Source organism: Schistocerca cancellata, chromosome 10 (assembly GCF_023864275.1).
Source record: "Schistocerca cancellata isolate TAMUIC-IGC-003103 chromosome 10, iqSchCanc2.1, whole genome shotgun sequence".
NCBI lineage: Eukaryota > Metazoa > Arthropoda > Insecta > Orthoptera > Acrididae > Schistocerca > Schistocerca cancellata.
Window position 1 is genome coordinate 157,028,234 of NC_064635.1, and position 19,152 is coordinate 157,047,385.

Here is a 19,152-nt window from a genome sequence, read left to right on the forward strand (position 1 = left end):
ACGGCGGACATGCCGCCGCCGTCACCCCCCGTCCACCTTCTCCAGTTTGCCGATGACACCGCCTTCCTTGCCCTTGCCCCCACCCTGCGACGCTCCCAACACCTTCTCCAATCCCATCTTGACCGGTTCACCGCTTGGTGCAACCAGTGGTTGCTCAAGGTCAATCCTTCCAAAACCCAGGCGATCATTGTAGGCAAAACCACTCCCTCCTTCCGCCTCCTTGATTTTTATCTCACCGTTTATGGCCGTCCCATCGCTCTCACCCCCACCCTTAAGTACCTTGGCGTCACCCTCGACCGCCGCCTCTCCTGGACTCCCCATCTCCAGACAATCCAAGCCAAGGCACGTTCCCGACTCCGTCTCCTCAAGCTCCTTTCCGGCCGAACGTGGGGTCTGGACCCCTCCACCATCCTCCACACCTATCAGTCCCTCATCCGCCCTATCCTCTGTTACGCCCATCCAGCCTGGATCTCCGCCCCCCCTTCCTTTTATAAATCCCTCCAAATCCTTGAACGCCATGCTCTCCGCCTTGCCTATCGCATCCGTCTCCCCTCCCCCACGCGGATCCTGTATGACCTTATCCCCTTCCCCCACCTCCTCCTTTTCCTCGAAAGGATACGAATCCTCTACATCTCCCGTAAACTCGATCCTCCTCACCCGCTCGTCTCCCCGATCCTCTCCCAACCCCGCCCGCTGCCGCGCCTGTACTCCCATGTCCCACCCGGTCTCCATCTCTCCACCCTCCTTACCCTCTCCCAAGGTGGCTTCCGCCAGCTCCCCCTCCCTGATGATGCCCTCCTCCCCTCCATCTACCCCTCCTACCAACTTTGATCCTCCCGCCCTCCTCCTGTGCTTGCTCCTCAGGGCACCCTCCCTCCCTTCTCTCCCTTTTCCCTCCCTCCTCCTTTTCTCGTCCCTCGTCCCCCGGGCCCCCCCTCTCCTGTCCCTATCCTCCTGTCCCCGTCTCCTCAGCCGTGGCATCCTCTTTTCCTCCCCTCTCCCCTTCCTCATCCCTGTTGCCCTCTTGGCAGGTCCCCGGACTCGCACACGCTAAGTGGACATTCGCGCGCCGGAGATCACCGCCATCAGTGTATCGTGTGTGCCGTCATGTTTAGTGTTCCGTTTCGCCGTCACGCTCCATTGTTCACCTGTGACATCGTCTTCTTCAGTGTTTGTGCGTCGGGTCTCCAGTTCCTAGTGTGGATTGTCATCAAGTGTGAACGGCTTCTTGTGCTTTTCTGTTCTTGTGTCTCCTGTGTTTTCCCGCCGTTTTTCTATGTAATGTCTCTTCTTTGTTTATCTCCATGTACTCTCTTCGGCTGAAGAGCAGCGTATTGTGCTGCTGCCAGCCTACCTGTTTGTTCAGGTTTCAAAATTACAATAAAGTAAAAAAAAAAAAAAAAAAAAAAAAAAAAAAAAAAAAAAAAGCGTGAGCGTCGTGTAAAGTCGGAAAAGTCGTCTGCATGGGTGAGTGCAATGTTTGGGGAGCGTTTCGTAGTTTGCGCAGTGCAATGGAGACGCGGAAACTTGTTGTGGCCCAGTCTTTTGCAGTTGGACGACAAGAGTGGTACACAGTAGTAAAGTGCGAGGCAGTGAGTTGGCATCAACAGTCGAGTGCACAATGGGGCTTCAGATGTGCTTGTTACCTCAGGCGCTGTGTGATTGGCGACAAGGAGTGAAAACGGAGCAATTTGTGACTGTCCTTTCAATTTAAGACGTTAAATACAGACGGAATTTGTAGTCGTAATACCAGAGCATCGAAACTACTTGGAACTCTTGTGCATATGAACGTGATCGCGCCTTTGTACACTGGTCCCTTCGCCCCTATAAACCAACCAACCATCATGTCCGCGCACATCAGAGTAGCAAAGGATGGAAAACAGCGCAGCTTTGTTGCGCTTGGGGGCGTAGCTCAGTTGGTAGAGCGTTCGCTTTGCATGTGAAAGGTCCCGGGTTCAAGCCCCGGCGCCTCCATGTTTTGTGGACAGTGCATGGTAAGTGTTGGTCGCGGCGAGCCTAAAGACACGCAAGATGTTGCAAAGCCAGCGTCACAGACTCATATGATGTATACTGACGTAAGGAGAGCAAGACGTGAATGTGAGGACCGGCTGTTGTCGAGGTGTCATCGAGTGCAAATCTGTCTTAGGTATAACGGCCTAACCTCAATGCAGTCTAGAGTGTGGACAAGACGTTCGTCTTACTCAGAGCGGTGGCCGAACGCTATTTTCGACGTTGTGCGTGCCACTTTAATTTTGGCCAACTACGATTCGATACAGAATGCAGGAAACCTGAAAGACACCCTCACGGACACATTGAGAGTAGTGTTTGTCTGCGGAATAATGGGAGTGCAAGGGTCTGTGATATTGATATGGTTGTATGTAGCACTATCCGTCATCAGGGGGCGTAGCTCAGATGGTAGAGCGCTCGCTTAGCATGCGAGAGGTACTGGGATCGATACCCAGCGTCTCCAGAATTTTTAACACACCAACATGCGCACACTGCCATGCAAGTGAAATAATTCACAGCCAGCGAATGTGTCTAGGCAGATACGAGCGAACGATTAGCAGCCACAATTGGCAAGCGTGCTGTTACGCGCAGGAAGCACCCTCCTCCCAGCCCTATACTTAATTTAGAACCAGTACAAGTCTTCCCTTAACATTCTCAAACCTATGTCGGAAAGATCTGCCTTGCGCCGAGTTCACAAAAATCCCACTGCACATTCCCATTCTTCACTTGCAGCCGGCTGCTACTGGTGTTGCTAGTTGTGACTGCTGATGACAGATGCCGTAGCAATCAATTCATGGAGTGAGTTGTATGTTTTGCGACACTCTGTCTCTGACAAGCAAGCGGAGGTGACATAGGCGCGAACACGGGAAGTTTGCAGCCCCTCGCTGCCTGCAGAGACCGAGCAGCCACACTAGTTGGGCGGCCTAAGCCGTAGGCGAAATGTGCTCACTCGCTTGGGTGCGACGTCAAGCTCTAAATAAGGCTGTCACTAGCGTGAGCGTCGTGTAAAGTCGGAAAAGTCGTCTGCATGGGTGAGTGCAATGTTTGGGGAGCGTTTCGTAGTTTGCGCAGTGCAATGGAGACGCGGAAACTTGTTGTGGCCCAGTCTTTTGCAGTTGGACGACAAGAGTGGTACACAGTAGTAAAGTGCGAGGCAGTGAGTTGGCATCAACAGTCGAGTGCACAATGGGGCTTCAGATGTGCTTGTTACCTCAGGCGCTGTGTGATTGTCGACAAGGAGTGAAAACGGAGCAATTTGTGACTGTCCTTTCAATTTAAGACGTTAAATACAGACGGAATTTGTAGTCGTAATACCAGAGCATCGAAACTACTTGGAACTCTTGTGCATATGAACGTGATCGCGCCTTTGTACACTGGTCCCTTCGCCCCTATAAACCAACCAACCATCATGTCCGCGCACATCAGAGTAGCAAAGGATGGAAAACAGCGCAGCTTTGTTGCGCTTGGGGGCGTAGCTCAGTTGGTAGAGCGTTCGCTTTGCATGTGAAAGGTCCCGGGTTCAAGCCCCGGCGCCTCCATGTTTTGTGGACAGTGCATGGTAAGTGTTGGTCGCGGCGAGCCTAAAGACACGCAAGATGTTGCAAAGCCAGCGTCACAGACTCATATGATGTATACTGACGTAAGGAGAGCAAGACGTGAATGTGAGGACCGGCTGTTGTCGAGGTGTCATCGAGTGCAAATCTGTCTTAGGTATAACGGCCTAACCTCAATGCAGTCTAGAGTGTGGACAAGACGTTCGTCTTACTCAGAGCGGTGGCCGAACGCTATTTTCGACGTTGTGCGTGCCACTTTAATTTTGGCCAACTACGATTCGATACAGAATGCAGGAAACCTGAAAGACACCCTCACGGACACATTGAGAGTAGTGTTTGTCTGCGGAATAATGGGAGTGCAAGGGTCTGTGATATTGATATGGTTGTATGTAGCACTATCCGTCATCAGGGGGCGTAGCTCAGATGGTAGAGCGCTCGCTTAGCATGCGAGAGGTACTGGGATCGATACCCAGCGTCTCCAGAATTTTTAACACACCAACATGCGCACACTGCCATGCAAGTGAAATAATTCACAGCCAGCGAATGTGTCTAGGCAGATACGAGCGAACGATTAGCAGCCACAATTGGCAAGCGTGCTGTTACGCGCCGGAAGCACCCTCCTCCCAGCCCTATACTTAATTTAGAACCAGTACAAGTCTTCCCTTAACATTCTCAAACCTATGTCGGAAAGATCTGCCTTGCGCCGAGTTCACAAAAATCCCACTGCACATTCCCATTCCTCACGTGCAGCCGGCTGCTACTGGTGTTGCTAGTTGTGACTGCTGATGACAGATGCCGTAGCAATCAATTCATGGAGTGAGTTGTATGTTTTGCGACACTCTGTCTCTGACAAGCAAGCGGAGGTGACATAGGCGCGAACACGGGAAGTTTGCAGCCCCTCGCTGCCTGCAGAGACCGAGCAGCCACACTAGTTGGGCGGCCTAAGCCGTAGGTGAAATGTGCTCACTCGCTTGGGTGCGACGTCAAGCTCTAAATAAGGCTGTCACTAGCGTAGGCGTCGAGTAAAGTCGGAAAAGTCGTCTGCATGGGTGAGTGCAATGTTTGGGGAGCGTTTCGTAGTTTGCGCAGTGCAATGGAGACGCGGAAACTTGTTGTGGCCCAGTCTTTTGCAGTTGGACGACAAGAGTGGTACACAGTAGTAAAGTGCGAGGCAGTGAGTTGGCATCAACAGTCGAGTGCACAATGGGGCTTCAGATGTGCTTGTTACCTCAGGCGCTGTGTGATTGTCGACAAGGAGTGAAAACGGAGCAATTTGTGACTGTCCTTTCAATTTAAGACGTTAAATACAGACGGAATTTGTAGTCGTAATACCAGAGCATCGAAACTACTTGGAACTCTTGTGCATATGAACGTGATCGCGCCTTTGTACACTGGTCCCTTCGCCCCTATAAACCAACCAACCATCATGTCCGCGCACATCAGAGTAGCAAAGGATGGAAAACAGCGCAGCTTTGTTGCGCTTGGGGGCGTAGCTCAGTTGGTAGAGCGTTCGCTTTGCATGTGAAAGGTCCCGGGTTCAAGCCCCGGCGCCTCCATGTTTTGTGGACAGTGCATGGTAAGTGTTGGTCGCGGCGAGCCTAAAGACACGCAAGATGTTGCAAAGCCAGCGTCACAGACTCATATGATGTATACTGACGTAAGGAGAGCAAGACGTGAATGTGAGGACCGGCTGTTGTCGAGGTGTCATCGAGTGCAAATCTGTCTTAGGTATAACGGCCTAACCTCAATGCAGTCTAGAGTGTGGACAAGACGTTCGTCTTACTCAGAGCGGTGGCCGAACGCTATTTTCGACGTTGTGCGTGCCACTTTAATTTTGGCCAACTACGATTCGATACAGAATGCAGGAAACCTGAAAGACACCCTCACGGACACATTGAGAGTAGTGTTTGTCTGCGGAATAATGGGAGTGCAAGGGTCTGTGATATTGATATGGTTGTATGTAGCACTATCCGTCATCAGGGGGCGTAGCTCAGATGGTAGAGCGCTCGCTTAGCATGCGAGAGGTACTGGGATCGATACCCAGCGTCTCCAGAATTTTTAACACACCAACATGCGCACACTGCCATGCAAGTGAAATAATTCACAGCCAGCGAATGTGTCTAGGCAGATACGAGCGAACGATTAGCAGCCACAATTGGCAAGCGTGCTGTTACGCGCCGGAAGCACCCTCCTCCCAGCCCTATACTTAATTTAGAACCAGTACAAGTCTTCCCTTAACATTCTCAAACCTATGTCGGAAAGATCTGCCTTGCGCCGAGTTCACAAAAATCCCACTGCACATTCCCATTCCTCACGTGCAGCCGGCTGCTACTGGTGTTGCTAGTTGTGACTGCTGATGACAGATGCCGTAGCAATCAATTCATGGAGTGAGTTGTATGTTTTGCGACACTCTGTCTCTGACAAGCAAGCGGAGGTGACATAGGCGCGAACACGGGAAGTTTGCAGCCCCTCGCTGCCTGCAGAGACCGAGCAGCCACACTAGTTGGGCGGCCTAAGCCGTAGGTGAAATGTGCTCACTCGCTTGGGTGCGACGTCAAGCTCTAAATAAGGCTGTCACTAGCGTAGGCGTCGAGTAAAGTCGGAAAAGTCGTCTGCATGGGTGAGTGCAATGTTTGGGGAGCGTTTCGTAGTTTGCGCAGTGCAATGGAGACGCGGAAACTTGTTGTGGCCCAGTCTTTTGCAGTTGGACGACAAGAGTGGTACACAGTAGTAAAGTGCGAGGCAGTGAGTTGGCATCAACAGTCGAGTGCACAATGGGGCTTCAGATGTGCTTGTTACCTCAGGCGCTGTGTGATTGTCGACAAGGAGTGAAAACGGAGCAATTTGTGACTGTCCTTTCAATTTAAGACGTTAAATACAGACGGAATTTGTAGTCGTAATACCAGAGCATCGAAACTACTTGGAACTCTTGTGCATATGAACGTGATCGCGCCTTTGTACACTGGTCCCTTCGCCCCTATAAACCAACCAACCATCATGTCCGCGCACATCAGAGTAGCAAAGGATGGAAAACAGCGCAGCTTTGTTGCGCTTGGGGGCGTAGCTCAGTTGGTAGAGCGTTCGCTTTGCATGTGAAAGGTCCCGGGTTCAAGCCCCGGCGCCTCCATGTTTTGTGGACAGTGCATGGTAAGTGTTGGTCGCGGCGAGCCTAAAGACACGCAAGATGTTGCAAAGCCAGCGTCACAGACTCATATGATGTATACTGACGTAAGGAGAGCAAGACGTGAATGTGAGGACCGGCTGTTGTCGAGGTGTCATCGAGTGCAAATCTGTCTTAGGTATAACGGCCTAACCTCAATGCAGTCTAGAGTGTGGACAAGACGTTCGTCTTACTCAGAGCGGTGGCCGAACGCTATTTTCGACGTTGTGCGTGCCACTTTAATTTTGGCCAACTACGATTCGATACAGAATGCAGGAAACCTGAAAGACACCCTCACGGACACATTGAGAGTAGTGTTTGTCTGCGGAATAATGGGAGTGCAAGGGTCTGTGATATTGATATGGTTGTATGTAGCACTATCCGTCATCAGGGGGCGTAGCTCAGATGGTAGAGCGCTCGCTTAGCATGCGAGAGGTACTGGGATCGATACCCAGCGTCTCCAGAATTTTTAACACACCAACATGCGCACACTGCCATGCAAGTGAAATAATTCACAGCCAGCGAATGTGTCTAGGCAGATACGAGCGAACGATTAGCAGCCACAATTGGCAAGCGTGCTGTTACGCGCCGGAAGCACCCTCCTCCCAGCCCTATACTTAATTTAGAACCAGTACAAGTCTTCCCTTAACATTCTCAAACCTATGTCGGAAAGATCTGCCTTGCGCCGAGTTCACAAAAATCCCACTGCACATTCCCATTCCTCACGTGCAGCCGGCTGCTACTGGTGTTGCTAGTTGTGACTGCTGATGACAGATGCCGTAGCAATCAATTCATGGAGTGAGTTGTATGTTTTGCGACACTCTGTCTCTGACAAGCAAGCGGAGGTGACATAGGCGCGAACACGGGAAGTTTGCAGCCCCTCGCTGCCTGCAGAGACCGAGCAGCCACACTAGTTGGGCGGCCTAAGCCGTAGGCGAAATGTGCTCTCTCGCTTGGGTGCGACGTCAAGCTCTAAATAAGGCTGTCACTAGCGTGAGCGTCGAGTAAAGTCGGAAAAGTCGTCTGCATGGGTGAGGGCAATGTTTGGGGAGCGTTTCGTAGTTTGCGCAGTGCAATGGAGACGCGGAAACTTGTTGTGGCCCAGTCTTTTGCAGTTGGACGACAAGAGTGGTACACAGTAGTAAAGTGCGAGGCAGTGAGTTGGCATCAACAGTCGAGTGCACAATGGGGCTTCAGATGTGCTTGTTACCTCAGGCGCTGTGTGATTGTCGACAAGGAGTGAAAACGGAGCAATTTGTGACTGTCCTTTCAATTTAAGACGTTAAATACAGACGGAATTTGTAGTCGTAATACCAGAGCATCGAAACTACTTGGAACTCTTGTGCATATGAACGTGATCGCGCCTTTGTACACTGGTCCCTTCGCCCCTATAAACCAACCAACCATCATGTCCGCGCACATCAGAGTAGCAAAGGATGGAAAACAGCGCAGCTTTGTTGCGCTTGGGGGCGTAGCTCAGTTGGTAGAGCGTTCGCTTTGCATGTGAAAGGTCCCGGGTTCAAGCCCCGGCGCCTCCATGTTTTGTGGACAGTGCATGGTAAGTGTTGGTCGCGGCGAGCCTAAAGACACGCAAGATGTTGCAAAGCCAGCGTCACAGACTCATATGATGTATACTGACGTAAGGAGAGCAAGACGTGAATGTGAGGACCGGCTGTTGTCGAGGTGTCATCGAGTGCAAATCTGTCTTAGGTATAACGGCCTAACCTCAATGCAGTCTAGAGTGTGGACAAGACGTTCGTCTTACTCAGAGCGGTGGCCGAACGCTATTTTCGACGTTGTGCGTGCCACTTTAATTTTGGCCAACTACGATTCGATACAGAATGCAGGAAACCTGAAAGACACCCTCACGGACACATTGAGAGTAGTGTTTGTCTGCGGAATAATGGGAGTGCAAGGGTCTGTGATATTGATATGGTTGTATGTAGCACTATCCGTCATCAGGGGGCGTAGCTCAGATGGTAGAGCGCTCGCTTAGCATGCGAGAGGTACTGGGATCGATACCCAGCGTCTCCAGAATTTTTAACACACCAACATGCGCACACTGCCATGCAAGTGAAATAATTCACAGCCAGCGAATGTGTCCAGGCAGATACGAGCGAACGATTAGCAGCCACAATTGGCAAGCGTGCTGTTACGCGCCGGAAGCACCCTCCTCCCAGCCCTATACTTAATTTAGAACCAGTACAAGTCTTCCCTTAACATTCTCAAACCTATGTCGGAAAGATCTGCCTTGCGCCGAGTTCACAAAAATCCCACTGCACATTCCCATTCCTCACGTGCAGCCGGCTGCTACTGGTGTTGCTAGTTGTGACTGCTGATGACAGATGCCGTAGCAATCAATTCATGGAGTGAGTTGTATGTTTTGCGACACTCTGTCTCTGACAAGCAAGCGGAGGTGACATAGGCGCGAACACGGGAAGTTTGCAGCCCCTCGCTGCCTGCAGAGACCGAGCAGCCACACTAGTTGGGCGGCCTAAGCCGTAGGCGAAATGTGCTCACTCGCTTGGGTGCGACGTCAAGCTCTAAATAAGGCTGTCACTAGCGTGAGCGTCGAGTAAAGTCGGAAAAGTCGTCTGCATGGGTGAGGGCAATGTTTGGGGAGCGTTTCGTAGTTTGCGCAGTGCAATGGAGACGCGGAAACTTGTTGTGGCCCAGTCTTTTGCAGTTGGACGACAAGAGTGGTACACAGTAGTAAAGTGCGAGGCAGTGAGTTGGCATCAACAGTCGAGTGCACAATGGGGCTTCAGATGTGCTTGTTACCTCAGGCGCTGTGTGATTGTCGTCAAGGAGTGAAAACGGAGCAATTTGTGACTGTCCTTTCAATTTAAGACGTTAAATACAGACGGAATTTGTAGTCGTAATACCAGAGCATCGAAACTACTTGGAACTCTTGTGCATATGAACGTGATCGCGCCTTTGTACACTGGTCCCTTCGCCCCTATAAACCAACCAACCATCATGTCCGCGCACATCAGAGTAGCAAAGGATGGAAAACAGCGCAGCTTTGTTGCGCTTGGGGGCGTAGCTCAGTTGGTAGAGCGTTCGCTTTGCATGTGAAAGGTCCCGGGTTCAAGCCCCGGCGCCTCCATGTTTTGTGGACAGTGCATGGTAAGTGTTGGTCGCGGCGAGCCTAAAGACACGCAAGATGTTGCAAAGCCAGCGTCACAGACTCATATGATGTATACTGACGTAAGGAGAGCAAGACGTGAATGTGAGGACCGGCTGTTGTCGAGGTGTCATCGAGTGCAAATCTGTCTTAGGTATAACGGCCTAACCTCAATGCAGTCTAGAGTGTGGACAAGACGTTCGTCTTACTCAGAGCGGTGGCCGAACGCTATTTTCGACGTTGTGCGTGCCACTTTAATTTTGGCCAACTACGATTCGATACAGAATGCAGGAAACCTGAAAGACACCCTCACGGACACATTGAGAGTAGTGTTTGTCTGCGGAATAATGGGAGTGCAAGGGTCTGTGATATTGATATGGTTGTATGTAGCACTATCCGTCATCAGGGGGCGTAGCTCAGATGGTAGAGCGCTCGCTTAGCATGCGAGAGGTACTGGGATCGATACCCAGCGTCTCCAGAATTTTTAACACACCAACATGCGCACACTGCCATGCAAGTGAAATAATTCACAGCCAGCGAATGTGTCTAGGCAGATACGAGCGAACGATTAGCAGCCACAATTGGCAAGCGTGCTGTTACGCGCCGGAAGCACCCTCCTCCCAGCCCTATACTTAATTTAGAACCAGTACAAGTCTTCCCTTAACATTCTCAAACCTATGTCGGAAAGATCTGCCTTGCGCCGAGTTCACAAAAATCCCACTGCACATTCCCATTCCTCACGTGCAGCCGGCTGCTACTGGTGTTGCTAGTTGTGACTGCTGATGACAGATGCCGTAGCAATCAATTCATGGAGTGAGTTGTATGTTTTGCGACACTCTGTCTCTGACAAGCAAGCGGAGGTGACATAGGCGCGAACACGGGAAGTTTGCAGCCCCTCGCTGCCTGCAGAGACCGAGCAGCCACACTAGTTGGGCGGCCTAAGCCGTAGGCGAAATGTGCTCACTCGCTTGGGTGCGACGTCAAGCTCTAAATAAGGCTGTCACTAGCGTGAGCGTCGAGTAAAGTCGGAAAAGTCGTCTGCATGGGTGAGGGCAATGTTTGGGGAGCGTTTCGTAGTTTGCGCAGTGCAATGGAGACGCGGAAACTTGTTGTGGCCCAGTCTTTTGCAGTTGGACGACAAGAGTGGTACACAGTAGTAAAGTGCGAGGCAGTGAGTTGGCATCAACAGTCGAGTGCACAATGGGGCTTCAGATGTGCTTGTTACCTCAGGCGCTGTGTGATTGTCGTCAAGGAGTGAAAACGGAGCAATTTGTGACTGTCCTTTCAATTTAAGACGTTAAATACAGACGGAATTTGTAGTCGTAATACCAGAGCATCGAAACTACTTGGAACTCTTGTGCATATGAACGTGATCGCGCCTTTGTACACTGGTCCCTTCGCCCCTATAAACCAACCAACCATCATGTCCGCGCACATCAGAGTAGCAAAGGATGGAAAACAGCGCAGCTTTGTTGCGCTTGGGGGCGTAGCTCAGTTGGTAGAGCGTTCGCTTTGCATGTGAAAGGTCCCGGGTTCAAGCCCCGGCGCCTCCATGTTTTGTGGACAGTGCATGGTAAGTGTTGGTCGCGGCGAGCCTAAAGACACGCAAGATGTTGCAAAGCCAGCGTCACAGACTCATATAATGTATACTGACGTAAGGAGAGCAAGACGTGAATGTGAGGACCGGCTGTTGTCGAGGTGTCATCGAGTGCAAATCTGTCTTAGGTATAACGGCCTAACCTCAATGCAGTCTAGAGTGTGGACAAGACGTTCGTCTTACTCAGAGCGGTGGCCGAACGCTATTTTCGACGTTGTGCGTGCCACTTTAATTTTGGCCAACTACGATTCGATACAGAATGCAGGAAACCTGAAAGACACCCTCACGGACACATTGAGAGTAGTGTTTGTCTGCGGAATAATGGGAGTGCAAGGGTCTGTGATATTGATATGGTTGTATGTAGCACTATCCGTCATCAGGGGGCGTAGCTCAGATGGTAGAGCGCTCGCTTAGCATGCGAGAGGTACTGGGATCGATACCCAGCGTCTCCAGAATTTTTAACACACCAACATGCGCACACTGCCATGCAAGTGAAATAATTCACAGCCAGCGAATGTGTCTAGGCAGATACGAGCGAACGATTAGCAGCCACAATTGGCAAGCGTGCTGTTACGCGCAGGAAGCACCCTCCTCCCAGCCCTATACTTAATTTAGAACCAGTACAAGTCTTCCCTTAACATTCTCAAACCTATGTCGGAAAGATCTGCCTTGCGCCGAGTTCACAAAAATCCCACTGCACATTCCCATTCCTCACGTGCAGCCGGCTGCTACTGGTGTTGCTAGTTGTGACTGCTGATGACAGATGCCGTAGCAATCAATTCATGGAGTGAGTTGTATGTTTTGCGACACTCTGTCTCTGACAAGCAAGCGGAGGTGACATAGGCGCGAACACGGGAAGTTTGCAGCCCCTCGCTGCCTGCAGAGACCGAGCAGCCACACTAGTTGGGCGGCCTAAGCCGTAGGCGAAATGTGCTCACTCGCTTGGGTGCGACGTCAAGCTCTAAATAAGGCTGTCACTAGCGTGAGCGTCGTGTAAAGTCGGAAAAGTCGTCTGCATCGGTGAGTGCAATGTTTGGGGAGCGTTTCGTAGTTTGCGCAGTGCAATGGAGACGCGGAAACTTGTTGTGGCCCAGTCTTTTGCAGTTGGACGACAAGAGTGGTACACAGTAGTAAAGTGCGAGGCAGTGAGTTGGCATCAACAGTCGAGTGCACAATGGGGCTTCAGATGTGCTTGTTACCTCAGGCGCTGTGTGATTGTCGACAAGGAGTGAAAACGGAGCAATTTGTGACTGTCCTTTCAATTTAAGACGTTAAATACAGACGGAATTTGTAGTCGTAATACCAGAGCATCGAAACTACTTGGAACTCTTGTGCATATGAACGTGATCGCGCCTTTGTACACTGGTCCCTTCGCCCCTATAAACCAACCAACCATCATGTCCGCGCACATCAGAGTAGCAAAGGATGGAAAACAGCGCAGCTTTGTTGCGCTTGGGGGCGTAGCTCAGTTGGTAGAGCGTTCGCTTTGCATGTGAAAGGTCCCGGGTTCAAGCCCCGGCGCCTCCATGTTTTGTGGACAGTGCATGGTAAGTGTTGGTCGCGGCGAGCCTAAAGACACGCAAGATGTTGCAAAGCCAGCGTCACAGACTCATATGATGTATACTGACGTAAGGAGAGCAAGACGTGAATGTGAGGACCGGCTGTTGTCGAGGTGTCATCGAGTGCAAATCTGTCTTAGGTATAACGGCCTAACCTCAATGCAGTCTAGAGTGTGGACAAGACGTTCGTCTTACTCAGAGCGGTGGCCGAACGCTATTTTCGACGTTGTGCGTGCCACTTTAATTTTGGCCAACTACGATTCGATACAGAATGCAGGAAACCTGAAAGACACCCTCACGGACACATTGAGAGTAGTGTTTGTCTGCGGAATAATGGGAGTGCAAGGGTCTGTGATATTGATATGGTTGTATGTAGCACTATCCGTCATCAGGGGGCGTAGCTCAGATGGTAGAGCGCTCGCTTAGCATGCGAGAGGTACTGGGATCGATACCCAGCGTCTCCAGAATTTTTAACACACCAACATGCGCACACTGCCATGCAAGTGAAATAATTCACAGCCAGCGAATGTGTCTAGGCAGATACGAGCGAACGATTAGCAGCCACAATTGGCAAGCGTGCTGTTACGCGCAGGAAGCACCCTCCTCCCAGCCCTATACTTAATTTAGAACCAGTACAAGTCTTCCCTTAACATTCTCAAACCTATGTCGGAAAGATCTGCCTTGCGCCGAGTTCACAAAAATCCCACTGCACATTCCCATTCTTCACGTGCAGCCGGCTGCTACTGGTGTTGCTAGTTGTGACTGCTGATGACAGATGCCGTAGCAATCAATTCATGGAGTGAGTTGTATGTTTTGCGACACTCTGTCTCTGACAAGCAAGCGGAGGTGACATAGGCGCGAACACGGGAAGTTTGCAGCCCCTCGCTGCCTGCAGAGACCGAGCAGCCACACTAGTTGGGCGGCCTAAGCCGTAGGCGAAATGTGCTCACTCGCTTGGGTGCGACGTCAAGCTCTAAATAAGGCTGTCACTAGCGTGAGCGTCGTGTAAAGTCGGAAAAGTCGTCTGCATGGGTGAGTGCAATGTTTGGGGAGCGTTTCGTAGTTTGCGCAGTGCAATGGAGACGCGGAGACTTGTTGTGGCCCAGTCTTTTGCAGTTGGACGACAAGAGTGGTACACAGTAGTAAAGTGCGAGGCAGTGAGTTGGCATCAACAGTCGAGTGCACAATGGGGCTTCAGATGTGCTTGTTACCTCAGGCGCTGTGTGATTGTCGACAAGGAGTGAAAACGGAGCAATTTGTGACTTTCCTTTCAATTTAAGACGTTAAATACAGACGGAATTTGTAGTCGTAATACCAGAGCATCGAAACTACTTGGAACTCTTGTGCATATGAACGTGATCGCGCCTTTGTACACTGGTCCCTTCGCCCCTATAAACCAACCAACCATCATGTCCGCGCACATCAGAGTACCAAAGGATGGAAAACAGCGCAGCTTTGTTGCGCTTGGGGGCGTAGCTCAGTTGGTAGAGCGTTCGCTTTGCATGTGAAAGGTCCCGGGTTCAAGCCCCGGCGCCTCCATGTTTTGTGGACAGTGCATGGTAAGTGTTGGTCGCGGCGAGCCTAAAGACACGCAAGATGTTGCAAAGCCAGCGTCACAGACTCATATGATGTATACTGACGTAAGGAGAGCAAGACGTGAATGTGAGGACCGGCTGTTGTCGAGGTGTCATCGAGTGCAAATCTGTCTTAGGTATAACGGCCTAACCTCAATGCAGTCTAGAGTGTGGACAAGACGTTCGTCTTACTCAGAGCGGTGGCCGAACGCTATTTTCGACGTTGTGCGTGCCACTTTAATTTTGGCCAACTACGATTCGATACAGAATGCAGGAAACCTGAAAGACACCCTCACGGACACATTGAGAGTAGTGTTTGTCTGCGGAATAATGGGAGTGCAAGGGTCTGTGATATTGATATGGTTGTATGTAGCACTATCCGTCATCAGGGGACGTAGCTCAGATGGTAGAGCGCTCGCTTAGCATGCGAGAGGTACTGGGATCGATACCCAGCGTCTCCAGAATTTTTAACACACCAACATGCGCACACTGCCATGCAAGTGAAATAATTCACAGCCAGCGAATGTGTCTAGGCAGATACGAGCGAACGATTAGCAGCCACAATTGGCAAGCGTGCTGTTACGCGCAGGAAGCACCCTCCTCCCAGCCCTATACTTAATTTAGAACCAGTACAAGTCTTCCCTTAACATTCTCAAACCTATGTCGGAAAGATCTGCCTTGCGCCGAGTTCACAAAAATCCCACTGCACATTCCCATTCCTCACGTGCAGCCGGCTGCTACTGGTGTTGCTAGTTGTGACTGCTGATGACAGATGCCGTAGCAATCAATTCATGGAGTGAGTTGTATGTTTTGCGACACTCTGTCTCTGACAAGCAAGCGGAGGTGACATAGGCGCGAACACGGGAAGTTTGCAGCCCCTCGCTGCCTGCAGAGACCGAGCAGCCACACTAGTTGGGCGGCCTAAGCCGTAGGCGAAATGTGCTCACTCGCTTGGGTGCGACGTCAAGCTCTAAATAAGGCTGTCACTAGCGTGAGCGTCGTGTAAAGTCGGAAAAGTCGTCTGCATGGGTGAGTGCAATGTTTGGGGAGCGTTTCGTAGTTTGCGCAGTGCAATGGAGACGCGGAAACTTGTTGTGGCCCAGTCTTTTGCAGTTGGACGACAAGAGTGGTACACAGTAGTAAAGTGCGAGGCAGTGAGTTGGCATCAACAGTCGAGTGCACAATGGGGCTTCAGATGTGCTTGTTACCTCAGGCGCTGTGTGATTGTCGACAAGGAGTGAAAACGGAGCAATTTGTGACTGTCCTTTCAATTTAAGACGTTAAATACAGACGGAATTTGTAGTCGTAATACCAGAGCATCGAAACTACTTGGAACTCTTGTGCATATGAACGTGATCGCGCCTTTGTACACTGGTCCCTTCGCCCCTATAAACCAACCAACCATCATGTCCGCGCACATCAGAGTAGCAAAGGATGGAAAACAGCGCAGCTTTGTTGCGCTTGGGGGCGTAGCTCAGTTGGTAGAGCGTTCGCTTTGCATGTGAAAGGTCCCGGGTTCAAGCCCCGGCGCCTCCATGTTTTGTGGACAGTGCATGGTAAGTGTTGGTCGCGGCGAGCCTAAAGACACGCAAGATGTTGCAAAGCCAGCGTCACAGACTCATATGATGTATACTGACGTAAGGAGAGCAAGACGTGAATGTGAGGACCGGCTGTTGTCGAGGTGTCATCGAGTGCAAATCTGTCTTAGGTATAACGGCCTAACCTCAATGCAGTCTAGAGTGTGGACAAGACGTTCGTCTTACTCAGAGCGGTGGCCGAACGCTATTTTCGACGTTGTGCGTGCCACTTTAATTTTGGCCAACTACGATTCGATACAGAATGCAGGAAACCTGAAAGACACCCTCACGGACACATTGAGAGTAGTGTTTGTCTGCGGAATAATGGGAGTGCAAGGGTCTGTGATATTGATATGGTTGTATGTAGCACTATCCGTCATCAGGGGGCGTAGCTCAGATGGTAGAGCGCTCGCTTAGCATGCGAGAGGTACTGGGATCGATACCCAGCGTCTCCAGAATTTTTAACACACCAACATGCGCACACTGCCATGCAAGTGAAATAATTCACAGCCAGCGAATGTGTCTAGGCAGATACGAGCGAACGATTAGCAGCCACAATTGGCAAGCGTGCTGTTACGCGCAGGAAGCACCCTCCTCCCAGCCCTATACTTAATTTAGAACCAGTACAAGTCTTCCCTTAACATTCTCAAACCTATGTCGGAAAGATCTGCCTTGCGCCGAGTTCACAAAAATCCCACTGCACATTCCCATTCTTCACTTGCAGCCGGCTGCTACTGGTGTTGCTAGTTGTGACTGCTGATGACAGATGCCGTAGCAATCAATTCATGGAGTGAGTTGTATGTTTTGCGACACTCTGTCTCTGACAAGCAAGCGGAGGTGACATAGGCGCGAACACGGGAAGTTTGCAGCCCCTCGCTGCCTGCAGAGACCGAGCAGCCACACTAGTTGGGCGGCCTAAGCCGTAGGCGAAATGTGCTCACTCGCTTGGGTGCGACGTCAAGCTCTAAATAAGGCTGTCACTAGCGTGAGCGTTGCGTGAGCGTCGTGTAAAGTCGGAAAAGTCGTCTGCATGGGTGAGTGCAATGTTTGGGGAGCGTTTCGTAGTTTGCGCAGTGCAATGGAGACGCGGAAACTTGTTGTGGCCCAGTCTTTTGCAGTTGGACGACAAGAGTGGTACACAGTAGTAAAGTGCGAGGCAGTGAGTTGGCATCAACAGTCGAGTGCACAATGGGGCTTCAGATGTGCTTGTTACCTCAGGCGCTGTGTGATTGTCGACAAGGAGTGAAAACGGAGCAATTTGTGACTGTCCTTTCAATTTAAGACGTTAAATACAGACGGAATTTGTAGTCGTAATACCAGAGCATCGAAACTACTTGGAACTCTTGTGCATATGAACGTGATCGCGCCTTTGTACACTGGTCCCTTCGCCCCTATAAACCAACCAACCATCATGTCCGCGCACATCAGAGTAGCAAAGGATGGAAAACAGCGCAGCTTTGTTGCGCTTGGGGGCGTAGCTCAGTTGGTAGAGCGTTCGCTTTGCATGTGAAAGGTCCCGGGTTCAAGCCCCGGCGCCTCCATGTTTTGTGGACAGTGCATGGTAAGTGTTGGTCGCGGCGAGCCTAAAGACACGCAAGATGTTGCAAAGCCAGCGTCACAGACTCATATGATGTATACTGACGTAAGGAGAGCAAGACGTGAATGTGAGGACCGGCTGTTGTCGAGGTGTCATCGTGTGCAAATCTGTCTTAGGTATAACGGCCTAACCTCAATGCAGTCTAGAGTGTGGACAAGACGTTCGTCTTACTCAGAGCGGTGGCCGAACGCTATTTTCGACGTTGTGCGTGCCACTTTAATTTTGGCCAACTACGATTCGATACAGAATGCAGGAAACCTGAAAGACACCCTCACGGACACATTGAGAGTAGTGTTTGTCTGCGGAATAATGGGAGTGCAAGGGTCTGTGATATTGATATGGTTGTATGTAGCACTATCCGTCATCAGGGGGCGTAGCTCAGATGGTAGAGCGCTCGCTTAGCATGCGAGAGGTACTGGGATCGATACCCAGCGTCTCCAGAATTTTTAACACACCAACATGCGCACACTGCCATGCAAGTGAAATAATTCACAGCCAGCGAATGTGTCTAGGCAGATACGAGCGAACGATTAGCAGCCACAATTGGCAAGCGTGCTGTTACGCGCCGGAAGCACCCTCCTCCCAGCCCTATACTTAATTTAGAACCAGTACAAGTCTTCCCTTAACATTCTCAAACCTATGTCGGAAAGATCTGCCTTGCGCCGAGTTCACAAAAATCCCACTGCACATTCCCATTCCTCACGTGCAGCCGGCTGCTACTGGTGTTGCTAGTTGTGACTGCTGATGACAGATGCCGTAGCAATCAATTCATGGAGTGAGTTGTATGTTTTGCGACACTCTGTCTCTGACAAGCAAGCGGAGGTGACATAGGCGCGAACACGGGAAGTTTGCAGCCCCTCGCTGCCTGCAGAGACCGAGCAGCCACACTAGTTGGGCGGCCTAAGCCGTAGGCGAAATGTGCTCACTCGCTTGGGTGCGACGTCAAGCTCTAAATAAGGCTGTCACTAGCGTGAGCGTCGAGTAAAGTCGGAAAAGTCGTCTGCATGGGTGAGGGCAATGTTTGGGGAGCGTTTCGTAGTTTGCGCAGTGCAATGGAGACGCGGAAACTTGTTGTGGCCCAGTCTTTTGCAGTTGGACGACAAGAGTGGTACACAGTAGTAAAGTGCGAGGCAGTGAGTTGGCATCAACAGTCGAGTGCACAATGGGGCTTCAGATGTGCTTGTTACCTCAGGCGCTGTGTGATTGTCGTCAAGGAGTGAAAACGGAGCAATTTGTGACTGTCCTTTCAATTTAAGACGTTAAATACAGACGGAATTTGTAGTCGTAATACCAGAGCATCGAAACTACTTGGAACTCTTGTGCATATGAACGTGATCGCGCCTTTGTACACTGGTCCCTTCGCCCCTATAAACCAACCAACCATCATGTCCGCGCACATCA

General features: G+C 50.9%; 22 non-coding genes across 22 annotated transcripts; all 22 read left to right on the top strand.

Annotated features, from left to right (window-relative positions):
* The first annotated feature begins 1,901 nt into the window (after positions 1-1,901).
* On the top strand, positions 1,902-1,974 carry Trnaa-ugc (transfer RNA alanine (anticodon UGC)). The gene has a single exon. It is a non-coding gene; the product is annotated as a tRNA-Ala (tRNA).
* Positions 1,975-2,397: 423 nt separating this feature from the next.
* Trnaa-agc (transfer RNA alanine (anticodon AGC)) lies at positions 2,398-2,470 on the top strand. Its single transcript has one exon. It is a non-coding gene; the product is annotated as a tRNA-Ala (tRNA).
* A 1,002-nt stretch (positions 2,471-3,472) lies between these two features.
* On the top strand, positions 3,473-3,545 carry Trnaa-ugc (transfer RNA alanine (anticodon UGC)). Its single transcript has one exon. It is a non-coding gene; the product is annotated as a tRNA-Ala (tRNA).
* A 423-nt stretch (positions 3,546-3,968) lies between these two features.
* Trnaa-agc (transfer RNA alanine (anticodon AGC)) lies at positions 3,969-4,041 on the top strand. The gene has a single exon. It is a non-coding gene; the product is annotated as a tRNA-Ala (tRNA).
* A 1,002-nt stretch (positions 4,042-5,043) lies between these two features.
* On the top strand, positions 5,044-5,116 carry Trnaa-ugc (transfer RNA alanine (anticodon UGC)). Its single transcript has one exon. It is a non-coding gene; the product is annotated as a tRNA-Ala (tRNA).
* Positions 5,117-5,539: 423 nt separating this feature from the next.
* On the top strand, positions 5,540-5,612 carry Trnaa-agc (transfer RNA alanine (anticodon AGC)). Its single transcript has one exon. It is a non-coding gene; the product is annotated as a tRNA-Ala (tRNA).
* A 1,002-nt stretch (positions 5,613-6,614) lies between these two features.
* Positions 6,615-6,687, top strand: Trnaa-ugc (transfer RNA alanine (anticodon UGC)). Its single transcript has one exon. It is a non-coding gene; the product is annotated as a tRNA-Ala (tRNA).
* Positions 6,688-7,110: 423 nt separating this feature from the next.
* Positions 7,111-7,183, top strand: Trnaa-agc (transfer RNA alanine (anticodon AGC)). Its single transcript has one exon. It is a non-coding gene; the product is annotated as a tRNA-Ala (tRNA).
* A 1,002-nt stretch (positions 7,184-8,185) lies between these two features.
* Trnaa-ugc (transfer RNA alanine (anticodon UGC)) lies at positions 8,186-8,258 on the top strand. The gene has a single exon. It is a non-coding gene; the product is annotated as a tRNA-Ala (tRNA).
* Positions 8,259-8,681: 423 nt separating this feature from the next.
* Trnaa-agc (transfer RNA alanine (anticodon AGC)) lies at positions 8,682-8,754 on the top strand. The gene has a single exon. It is a non-coding gene; the product is annotated as a tRNA-Ala (tRNA).
* Positions 8,755-9,756: 1,002 nt separating this feature from the next.
* On the top strand, positions 9,757-9,829 carry Trnaa-ugc (transfer RNA alanine (anticodon UGC)). Its single transcript has one exon. It is a non-coding gene; the product is annotated as a tRNA-Ala (tRNA).
* A 423-nt stretch (positions 9,830-10,252) lies between these two features.
* Positions 10,253-10,325, top strand: Trnaa-agc (transfer RNA alanine (anticodon AGC)). Its single transcript has one exon. It is a non-coding gene; the product is annotated as a tRNA-Ala (tRNA).
* Positions 10,326-11,327: 1,002 nt separating this feature from the next.
* Positions 11,328-11,400, top strand: Trnaa-ugc (transfer RNA alanine (anticodon UGC)). Its single transcript has one exon. It is a non-coding gene; the product is annotated as a tRNA-Ala (tRNA).
* Positions 11,401-11,823: 423 nt separating this feature from the next.
* Trnaa-agc (transfer RNA alanine (anticodon AGC)) lies at positions 11,824-11,896 on the top strand. The gene has a single exon. It is a non-coding gene; the product is annotated as a tRNA-Ala (tRNA).
* A 1,002-nt stretch (positions 11,897-12,898) lies between these two features.
* On the top strand, positions 12,899-12,971 carry Trnaa-ugc (transfer RNA alanine (anticodon UGC)). The gene has a single exon. It is a non-coding gene; the product is annotated as a tRNA-Ala (tRNA).
* A 423-nt stretch (positions 12,972-13,394) lies between these two features.
* On the top strand, positions 13,395-13,467 carry Trnaa-agc (transfer RNA alanine (anticodon AGC)). The gene has a single exon. It is a non-coding gene; the product is annotated as a tRNA-Ala (tRNA).
* A 1,002-nt stretch (positions 13,468-14,469) lies between these two features.
* Trnaa-ugc (transfer RNA alanine (anticodon UGC)) lies at positions 14,470-14,542 on the top strand. Its single transcript has one exon. It is a non-coding gene; the product is annotated as a tRNA-Ala (tRNA).
* A 423-nt stretch (positions 14,543-14,965) lies between these two features.
* Positions 14,966-15,038, top strand: Trnaa-agc (transfer RNA alanine (anticodon AGC)). The gene has a single exon. It is a non-coding gene; the product is annotated as a tRNA-Ala (tRNA).
* Positions 15,039-16,040: 1,002 nt separating this feature from the next.
* Trnaa-ugc (transfer RNA alanine (anticodon UGC)) lies at positions 16,041-16,113 on the top strand. Its single transcript has one exon. It is a non-coding gene; the product is annotated as a tRNA-Ala (tRNA).
* Positions 16,114-16,536: 423 nt separating this feature from the next.
* Trnaa-agc (transfer RNA alanine (anticodon AGC)) lies at positions 16,537-16,609 on the top strand. Its single transcript has one exon. It is a non-coding gene; the product is annotated as a tRNA-Ala (tRNA).
* Positions 16,610-17,622: 1,013 nt separating this feature from the next.
* Trnaa-ugc (transfer RNA alanine (anticodon UGC)) lies at positions 17,623-17,695 on the top strand. The gene has a single exon. It is a non-coding gene; the product is annotated as a tRNA-Ala (tRNA).
* Positions 17,696-18,118: 423 nt separating this feature from the next.
* On the top strand, positions 18,119-18,191 carry Trnaa-agc (transfer RNA alanine (anticodon AGC)). The gene has a single exon. It is a non-coding gene; the product is annotated as a tRNA-Ala (tRNA).
* The last annotated feature ends 961 nt before the right edge of the window (positions 18,192-19,152 follow it).